The sequence below is a fragment of the Bos grunniens genome, chromosome 8, assembly GCF_055505025.1.
Source record: "Bos grunniens cultivar Pamir isolate PY7600 chromosome 8, Bosgru_T2T1.0, whole genome shotgun sequence".
Classification (NCBI taxonomy): Eukaryota; Metazoa; Chordata; class Mammalia; order Artiodactyla; family Bovidae; genus Bos; species Bos grunniens.
The window spans coordinates 40,232,398-40,243,006 of NC_141172.1; the positions used below are offsets into that span (position 1 = coordinate 40,232,398).

General features: G+C 40.5%; 1 long non-coding RNA gene across 1 annotated transcript; it reads right to left on the minus strand.

The window, feature by feature from the left end:
• Window positions 1-475: 475 nt before the first annotated feature.
• Window positions 476-5,172, minus strand: LOC147366953 (uncharacterized). Its single transcript, XR_015169625.1, has 2 exons — window positions 3,415-5,172; window positions 476-1,656 (listed from the first exon to the last, which is right to left on the minus strand). It is a non-coding gene; the product is annotated as an uncharacterized LOC147366953 (long non-coding RNA).
• Between the last annotated feature and the right edge of the window lie 5,437 nt (window positions 5,173-10,609).

Sequence of the window (10,609 nt, forward strand, 5' to 3'; positions counted from 1 at the left end):
AGACTTGAGAAAGAAAGAGGGACCTTTTGGTGGATCCTGGAAGAACTTGACCTCTGGGCTAAAGAAGGCATGTTTTATAAGAGGGACAGGTGATACCAGAATAGCACCAATGCCCTGCTTGGATGCGTTCCTAAAAATAGATGTAGCTGAACCAGTTGTCCTCGGAGGTTGTATCTCCTGCCACGATGGCCATAGTGGCCTGAATGATGGTCCTGGACATCAGTGAATGTGACCTTATTTGGGAAAGGGGGCTTTTTAAAAATGAAAAAAAAATTTATTGAAGTATACATAGGACATGTAAGAGATGCAGCTTTGATCCCTGGGTTGGGAAGATACCCTGGAGTGGGACATGGCAATCCACTCCAGTATTCTTGCTTGGAGAATCCCATGGACAGAGGAGCCTGCTGGGCTACAGTCCATGGGGTCACAAAGAGTCGGACACGACTGAAACGACTTAGGACACATGCACACATAGTTGATTTGCAATATTGTGTTAATTTCAGATACAGCAAAGTGATTGTTTCTATATATATATAGATAGATTTATTTATTTCAGATTCCTTTCCCTTGTAGGTTATTACAAAATACTGTAATTCTCTGTACTATACAGGAGGTCCTTGGTTAAAGGGTCTTTGCAGATGTAATGATTAAGGATCTCTAGATGGGCTCTTCCTGGATTATCCACGTGGCCCCTAAATCCAGTGATCAGTGTCCTTGTAGAAGGAAGAGAGGACCCGAACCCAGGGGAAAAGGCCATATAAAGACTATGGCTGTGTAAAGATTGAAGTGATGCAACTACAAGCCAGTGTGTGCCAAGAATGGCCCAGAGTCACCAGAAGCTAGGAGAGAGACAGTGAATGGGTTCTCACTCAGATCTTTCAGCAGGGACCAATCCTGCCAACAGCTTGGTTCTGGGTTTCCCGCCTCTAGAACTGTGAGAGAATATATTCCTGTTGCCTTAAGCCACCATGTTTGTGGTCCTTGTTACAGCAGCCCTAGGAAACCCATACGATGGCCAACTACTCAGGTTGCTGGTTCCATTCTCCAGAGTCCACTCTGGAGTAACTCTCCAAGTAACCAAGAAGAAACATGGATTCTAGAAACTAGTGGTAAAACTAGAGATAAAAAATGTGAGCTGCCCCTGAGAATTCTCAAGGTTGCCTGGTTTTGTGGGAAAACTGGTGTGGCTGCAGCCAGAGGGTGGCCTGAGGCCACAGTGAGAAGTTGGGGGAAAGCCTTTTAACCTGCCCCTCCTCTCCTCTGAGCAACTTGGAGAAATCACTGCCCGACCCTTCAGATTTCCTCTGTCCATGTGACATGGATGCAGGCCCCAAAGCCTTGCAGAGGAAGGTGTTGAAGGAAAGGAGCCACAGGTCAGGGCAGTCTTGAAGGATTCACTCCACTCCTCCTCCGCCTCCACCCCAGAGCCACTGCTTAGAACATAATGTAGTGAAGAGATGCCCTCCCCAAAATGCTGCTTCTCTCAGTTTTTAAAGATGACTTTCTGACCACAGGTGTTGCCATAGCAGCCAGTGGCAGAGATCAGCTGTGGTTCTGTGGTGCCCAGGCTCCACCATGGGGCTTGTCCTTTGCTCTCTTCGAAGTTAGCTGAACTCACGTAGACAGGCGCTTCAGACTCCATCCAAAGCAGCATTGCTGGAACAAGAATTTTATTTTATTTTTTTAAATTTTATTTTATTTTTAAACTTTACAATATTGTATTAGTTTTGCCAAATATCGAAATGAATCCGCCACAGGTATTTTTAAATGAACACAAGAAATGCCTGTGATAAGGGGTGATAGATATACGAAACAAAAAATCAGAAAAGAACCAGGTGAAAACTATGATATTTTAAAGAGAATATAATAGATGGAGTAAATAATAGGGCAGATATAGCTGAGGAATGAAGCAGGGAATTAGAAGATTGTTGTTGTGTTGTTGTTTTAGTTGCTAAGTTGTGTCTGACTCTTTTGTGACCCCATGGACTGTAGCCTGCTGGGTTTTTCTGTCAATGGAATTTTCTAGGCAAGAAGACTGGAGTGGGTTGCCATTTCCTTCTCCAGAGGATCTTCCCTACCCAGGGATCAAACCTGCATCTCCTGCATTGGCAGGCAGATTCTTTACCGCTGAGCCACCAGGGAAGCCCAATTGGAAGATTAGTTTGTAATAAATATAGACAATGGGCTAATAACCTGACTGTATAAGGAAACTGTGTAAGTTAAAAATAAAACCTCTTAACACTCCAATTTGTGAATGTGCAAAAGATATGAGCAAAAATTCTCAACAGAAACAAAAATGACCGATAAACATGAAAAAAATCCAAGCTTGCCAATAATCAAATAAATATAAAATAAAGCAATGATATACTCTTTTAATCCCAAATTGGAAAAAATATAAAACAATTACAGTGATCAACTTTGGATGCCTTTGATGAGTGTTTAAATAGAAATATCACTGGGCGAGTTATGGGTTTTATCAGTGATACAGATTTTAGTCTAATGCCTAGAACTGGGCCTGATAGAAAATTGAGAAGAGGGAGCATGTGTGCGCTGGCTACTTAGTGATGAGGCCAAGTAATGTAGGTACTCTCGCAGATGGCTGCTTCACAGCTTCTCTGAGGAACACTTTTAAAACACAAATTAAATGTTTTGACCTCTCGTTAGCCCAGTGAAAGTGTTAGTCTCTCAGTCATGTCTGACTCTCTGTGACACCATGGAGTATAGCCCGCCATGGAATCCATGGAAAGAATACTGGAGTAGGTTGTCAGGCCCACCTCCTGGGTATCATCCCAACTTAGGGATCACACCCAGGTCTCCTTTTGCAGACAGATTCCTTACCACCTGAGCCACCAGTCCAGAGATCTATATACAAATGTGAGCAAACATTTGTGATCTCCATTGACTTCCAAATTCTGCCCTATTCAGGGAAATTTCACTCCTCTCTTCTCAAAGGCAAAACCCCTTCATTCTGGCTCTTACAGTAACCTGTTCACTTCATTCGGGCTTTGCTAAACTACACAGAGAACAGTCACCCTCTGGCAGCCATCTGGGATTGGGAGCATCCTTGGGAATGCAGCCGTGAGCCCAGGTAGGGAGGCAAAAGAAGGAGATGCCTATATTCCTAGCGGCACCGAGTTGCCATACTAGCCTTGGGCTGCCTACCTCTGGATCTTTTTTTATGTCAAAAAATATACCCCTCATCTGCTGAAGCCACTGAGATCAGGTCTCTGATTACCAGCCATCAAATGCAGTTTAAATCAAAAGACTTTTAATAAAAAATTGAGTTTAGTTACTTCTGTTCACAAGCACACTTGCCATAAACTTTGGTTGCAGGCATTTGGGTGATTCTGACATCCATTTCCTGAAATGCTATGAGACTTTCATTAATCATTGAGAAGTTTATTTTCTACTTACATTTTTCAAATCCAGTTCTTCTGTGGCAGCTCTAGAGCAGGTGGTTGATGATGCATGGCGAGGTCTTGTCCAAGTAATACACGAGAGCGAGCAGATGTTAAAGGGCTTAGCAGTTAAAATGGAAAGAACATCTGTAAGATAGATTTTACACATAAATGAGGCCAAACATTACCAAGGAGAGGTTGGGAAGAAAGAAAGGGGTGCCTGAGACCAACAAAGAGGCTGGCATAGGTGGGATAAGGGTGATGGAACACAGGCACTCAGCTTTATGTCATCTTGTTTAAATTTCACGTGAAATATAAAGTTAGTTTGATACACTGAGTTCATTTATAAATGAGCTATAAAGACATAAAGGAGAGTCTGTCTGTAATCTCTTTTCCCACTCTATTAAATAAGTAGAAATGCTGCTTTTTACTGAAAAAGAAATATGAGAAGATAATTTTTTTGTAATTCATATTTTCTGAACCTAAAGGAGGAGACAAGAATTACATAAGCAAGATGTTGCTATAAAATAGGTTTGAGTGAAAAGAGCAAACAGTGGTAAAGGGAGGAAAGAAATCAGACTAAATAGATCTGTGTCTTCATCACTGAAGATTCAGTACAAAAGCAAATGGCAAGGAATAGCTAGGGCACTGCTGAAGAAGATGACAAGAGAACTTTCTCCGTTGTATGTCAAGACTAGTTATTGTGCTGGAGACAGCTATGTGTGGGTGCAAGGAAGGACAAGTAGACAGTTCCACACACACACACACACAAAATACCAAACAGACAAATGTGAGTTGGTGCAGCCATTATGGAAAACAGTATGGAGTATGGAGGTTCCTCGAAAACCAAGAATAGAGTTGCCATATGATTCAGCAATCCCACTACTGGGCACATACCCGACAAAATTACAATTTAGAAAGATATATGCACCCCTGTATTTATACCAGCACTTCTCACAATAGCCAAGACATGGAAACAGTCTAGATGTCCATCAGCAGGGAAATGAATAAGGAAAATGTGGTACATATATCCAATGGACTATCACTCAGCCTTTAACAAGAACGAGATAATGCTAATTGCAGCAACATGGATGGACCTAGAGGTTATCATACTAAGCAGAGTAAGTCAGAAAGGGAAAGCCAGGTACCATATCACTTATATAACGTGGACTTATCTACAAACAGAAACAGACTCACAGGCATAGAGAACAAACCTGCGGTTGCCATGGGGGAAGGAGGGAAGGATTGGGAGTTTGGGGTTAGCAGATACAAACTAGTATACATGGGATGGATAAGCAGCGAGGTCCTGCTATATAGCACAGGGAACTATGTTCCGTATCCTGTGACAAACCATAGTGGAAAAATATGCAAACGTATATATGTAACTGAACCACTTTGCTATTCAGCAGACATTAACACAACATTATAAATCAGCTATACTTCAATCGAAAGAAAAAACCCTGACACAGATTTATACATAAAAGATCACTTTTTAACTAAAGAACCATTATAGAGTAATAGGGAAAGATGTCTTTTTAAATAAATGGTGCTGTAACAGTTGAATATCCTTAAGTGTAAAAAGAGGAAAGGCAAGAGAGAAGGAAGGAGAATGGAAAGGATCTTGATTCCTACTTCAAACCATACACAAAAATCAGCTCTAAGGGACTGAAGATCTAAAAATGAAAGGCAAGACTTCTCTGGTGGTCCAGTGGTTGAGAATCTGCCTGCCAATGTAGGGGACATGGGTTTGATGCACACTCTGGGAAGATTCCTCGAGCTGCAGGGCAACTAAACCTGCACGCCTAGAGCCCGTGCTCTGCAACAAGAGAAGCCCCCACAATGAGAAACCCGTGTACCACCACTAGAAAGTAGATAATGTCAAAAGTTGGTAAGAACATGGAACAAGGAGGTCTCATATGCCTTGGTGGAGGAAGTATACATTTGTATTTTCACATCGGGAAATAGCTTGACACCATCTAGTATGGCTTAAGACGCACGTCATCTTGATCTAGCAATTTTACTCCTAGAAAAGGTCTGCATAAGCATCAAGAGACATGTAGAAGAACATCCAGAGCAGCACTAGTCATAATAACAAAAGACCAGAAAAAAATGACCAAAGGAAAACTGAGAGCGGAATTTTTATTGCATTCCATACAGCAAGAAAAGTGAGAGAACAGCAGCTATGAACAGTAAGAGTAAATCTTGTTTCTTTCCTTAATGTTGGCAAAGGAAGGTAAACACAAAGTGAGTCCTGGCTTAGTCCCTTCAGGCTGCTCTAACAAAGTACCACAGACAGGTGTCATGAAAACAATGGACATTTACTTCTCCCAGGTCTGGAGGCTGAAGTGCAAGGTTAGGGGCCGTTACAGTCGGGCTCTGGTGAGAGCTTTCTTCTGGGCTGCTGTTCATTGTCTCCTCACAGGGCAGAGAGCAGAGTGGAGTGGAAGCAAACTCTCTCCTGACTCCACCAGGACACCAATGTCACTCTTTTTTTGGGGGGGGGGATTTAAAAATAATATTTTTATTTATTTATTTGGCTGCACTAGGTCTTAATTGCAACACATAGGATCTTCAGTTGCAGTATGGTGGAATCTAGTTCCCTGATCAGGGATCAGACTTGGGCCCCCTGCATTGGGACTGCAGGACCACCAGGGAAGGGCCCAATATCACTCTGAGGACTCCACCCTTATGACCTCTTCTGAGTTACCTCCCAAAGGCCCCACCTCTGAATACCGTACTACTGTGGGGTCGAGTTTCAGCACAGGACCTTGGGAGGACACAAGCATTCAGTCCATAACAATTCCCTATGGTTTCATTTTTACAGAAGTCAAAAACGGGAAAAAAAAAAAAAGAAAGAAAGAAAAAGAAAAGAAAGAAAAAACTAAGATGCAGTGTTGAGGGACGCAAGCTTATGTGGTGAAAGGGAAGAAAAACAAGAAGTGAAGAGCACGAAAGTGGGGGTATGGGATCAGGAGGGACTCGTGGGGACTTTTAGGATGCTAGAGATGTTCTATTTCTTGACCTGAATGGTAATTACTCAGATGGTCACTCTACACTAATTCATTAAGCTGCATATTTATGTTTCATGTATTTTCGTACATGTGTAATTGTTTTTTCCAAATGAAGTTTTAAAAAAATCCGACAGAACTGAAGAGGCTCAATTCAGGCAGATACATTAATCAGGGAAAAGTAATAAATTTGATAAATGACCTCTTCATACTTCAAATAATGTCCCTCATACATTGGGATGTTTGTTTCTGACTTTGTTAAGACATTGTAAGTTTTTTCATCATGTGTTCCTCCTAGGCAGTAATAACTTGAATCCATGATTGTGTAGCAAGAATAGTTGATTTTCACAAAAGTTGTATTTCAAATAAAATACTCATTTTACATCAGTTCGTCTTTACTCTGCATGAGGGGACATGGGCAAGAATGTTCAGAGAAGCATATTCAAAAAATAGCAAAAAAAAAAAACCTGAAACGGTGTCCATCAAAGTGAAATTAATAAATTGTACTATACTTTGGCTGTATTCAGCTACAAAATAAAAGCTACATAAGGTAGTTGGGATCAATTTCTTTTTTTTAATGTTGAGCCAAAGAAGACCAACACAAAGGACAGGTTTTCTATGACTCCATTTTCATTAAATCAGAAAACATGCAGAATCTGCACTGTGAGTGTTTAGAGGTACAGGTTTACACAGTAAAAGTGCGAAGAAAACCCAGGACGTGATGAGCCTAAAATAGATGGGCAAAGGGCGGGGCTCACATGCACTAAAGCCATTCTAGGCTCCCTGGGGATAGAAATCAAGTATAAGAGAATCTCACTCCCTTAAGGATGCAGAATACTTTGTTTCTAGAATCATATGTAGCATCTCAGGGTTGGAAGGAATCTTCAAAGGTCACTAATATAAGTAGCCCTTTGCTACTCATGGCTCTTTGAGCAGTTAGGCTGGATTGTGTGATTTCTCAGTGAGTCCTAAAAGTTCACTAAAATTCATTCATATTTTTAAATGTCTTATTTATAATTTTTTCTATGTTTTTATTCACCCCCCTGAAAAGCATATATTCTAGTAAATCAGCTAAACTTCATATGAATGTTGCAATTAAAAAAAAATAAGTAGCCCTTTTTTTCATTTCAATTTTTATTATGTTTCATGACAGTTTAGAGATTTCAAAAGAGGGTTACCAGACTTTTAATTTTGCTGGGGAAGGTATATTTAAAAACATAGCCCTATCATTACCATGATTTCATTCAAGGAATGGCATTTCACCTTACAAAGTAAGAGGTAAAAAATAGAACAAATGGTAGTCCTTTACGTTGAATAGATTGAAGGTTTGTGAACCATGTTGGCTGTATCTTTCCAGGCATTTTGTAAAAAGTTTTGCAGTGGACCATCAGCCATCCCTAGATGAGCATATGGTGAATCTTGCCCTTGTCAACCTCTCCTCTAATACTTGAGCCTTCTTCCCAAATCCCTGAGATGTGCTGCTTTCCTGAATACTTCTGGTGAATGAGAACTCACTCCCTCCTGATGACATCTCTTCATCTTTGAACAGCTTCCCCTATCTGAATGTCCCTCTGTCTGCTGGACCTAACTCCAGGTCTTTAACTTGGGCTTATCGGTCCTAGAGCAGTGACTGCACATGCTGGCCACGCTATCCGCTGTTTCACTTGTCCCCCTCCAGATTTGAGCAACATGCTTTATACCTTCGCCCGTGCTCCTCCTTCTCATGTTGAAACAGCCTCAGACCTTTGGTACAGATTTCATACACACATCCCACGTCATCAGCATCCTTGTCATTCTGCCGGCAGTTTTCCTATTTGTCTGTATCCACTTATAAATGTGATATTCCAAACTGAGTATGGCCTTCTAGGTGTACTAACTCAGAGAAGAATAAGCTCTTTATCTCTCTTATTCTAGACATTATACTTCTTCATTTAATGTAGTCTAATTACAGTTTTCTCCAAATATATGCCTAGGAGTAGGATTGCAGGATCATATGGTAACTCTATTTTTAGTTGTTATTTTTCTAATGAACCATCATACTGTTCTCCATAGTGGCTGACCAGTTTACATTCCTAGTAAATACTATACATTAGTATTTACTAGGAATGTAAATTAGTATTACTAATTTACATTAGTAATTAGTAATTACTGCTGCTGCTGCTGCTAAGTCGCTTCAGTCGTGTCCGCCTCTGTGCGACTCCAAAGATGGCAGCCCACCAGGCTGCCCCATCCCTGGGATTCTCCAGGCAAGAACACTGGAGTGGGTTGCCATTTCCTTCTCCAATGCATGAAAATGAAAAGTGAAAGTGAAGTCGCTCAGTCGTGTCCAACTCTTAGCGACCCCATGGACTGCAGCCTACCAGGCTCCTCCGCCCATGAGATTTTCCAGGCAAGAGTACTGGAGTGGGGTGCCATTGCAATTACTATTTACTAGTAATTAGTAATTACTAGTATTAGTAAATTACTAATACTAGTAATTAGTATTAGTATAGTAAATACTATACATTACATAGTATAGGAAGGTTCCCTTTTCTCCACAGTCTTTGGCATTTATTATTTGTAGACTTTTTGGTGATGGCCATTCTGACTGGAGTGAGGTGATACCTCTTTGTAGTTTTGATTTGCATTTTTCTGATAATTATCAGTGTTGAGCATTTTTCCATGTGCCTCTTGGCCATCTGTATATCTTCTTTGGAGAAATATGTGTTAGATCTTCTGCCCATTTTTTGATTGGATTGTTTGAATTTTTTGATATTTGAGTTATATGAGCTCTTTGTTTATTTTGGAAATTAATCTTTTGTGAATTATATCATTTGCGTGTATTTTCTCCCATTCTGTGGGTTGTCTTTTCGTTCTGTTTATGGTTTCCTTTGCTGTACAAAAGTTTTTAAGTTTAATTAGGTCCCATTTGTTTATTTTCGTTTTTATTTCCTAATGTAGCCTAAAATTGCCTAAATCAACCCTCTGATTGTTATTAACTCATTTGATTAAAAAAATAATCTTATATGTGATTCAGTGTGAATCTAGAAATTGGTTGGTTGTAGATAGGACAGTGAATCTTAACAATTTCATAGGATATGAGAATGGTCAATAATTTTTTAAATGCTCCAAACTCACCTAATTTGTGCTTAGCCCACATCTCTCCACTTGCCAAAGTATACTGTTAGTGAGGTCCTTAGGCATCTTGCAGAGGACTCATGCGTGGTTGTGGTGTGCGGGTAAGTGTAGAGTGCTGCAGGAAGAGGGAAATGAAGTTACCTATCTGCCACTTGTCCTTGGTTGGGCACTGCTCACTGGCTCCACCCACTGGCACCAGGGTGTCTTACAGCTTCTCCAGGCTGCCTGTCTCTTTGGAACTGACTTAGTTCCCCACTCTGCAGCTTGCAGAATTTATTTTCTCCCTTCTTAGAAAATTAAAATAATACGTATTTCCCATTTGCATTCTTTTGTTAGCCACGTTACTCATAAGGTTACAAGAGTCCCACAAGCAGCAATTCAGTATCTCAGTACATATCCTTGATTTGCCTAGGCCAAAAGGCACAAAGGTAAAATGATAAACTGTCCTTACCCATCTTGTGCATAATGCTGAAGTAAGACGACTTACAAAGGAATGAAAGTATTAACAATAAAAGTACCAACTTTCATTTGCAGTGTTAAGAGATTGTGTGTTTGTATAAAATTTATTCCAACCTAAATTTATTTAGCAATAATAGAGGAAACCAATAGAATGGGAAAGACTAGAGATCTCTTCAAGAAAATTAGAGACACCAAGGGAACACTTCATGCAAAGATAAACACAATAAAGGATTGAAATGGTACGGACCTAACAGAAGCAGAAGATATTAAGAGGTGGCAAGAATACACAGAAGAGCTATACAAAAAAGATCTTCATGACCCAGATAACCACGATGGTGTGATCACTCACCTAGAGCCAGACATCCTGGAATGTGAAGTCAAGTGGGCCTTAGGAAGCATCACTACAAACAAAGCTAGTGGAGGTGATGGAATTCCAGTTGAGCTATTTTAAATCCTAAAAGATGATGCTGTGAAAGAGCTGCACTCAATATGCCAGCAAATTTGGAAAACTCAGCAGTGGCCACAGGACTGGAAAAGGTCAGTTTTCATTCCAATCCCAAAGGCAATGCCAAAGAATGTTCAAATTACCGTACAACTGTACTCATCTCACACGCTAGCAAAGTAATG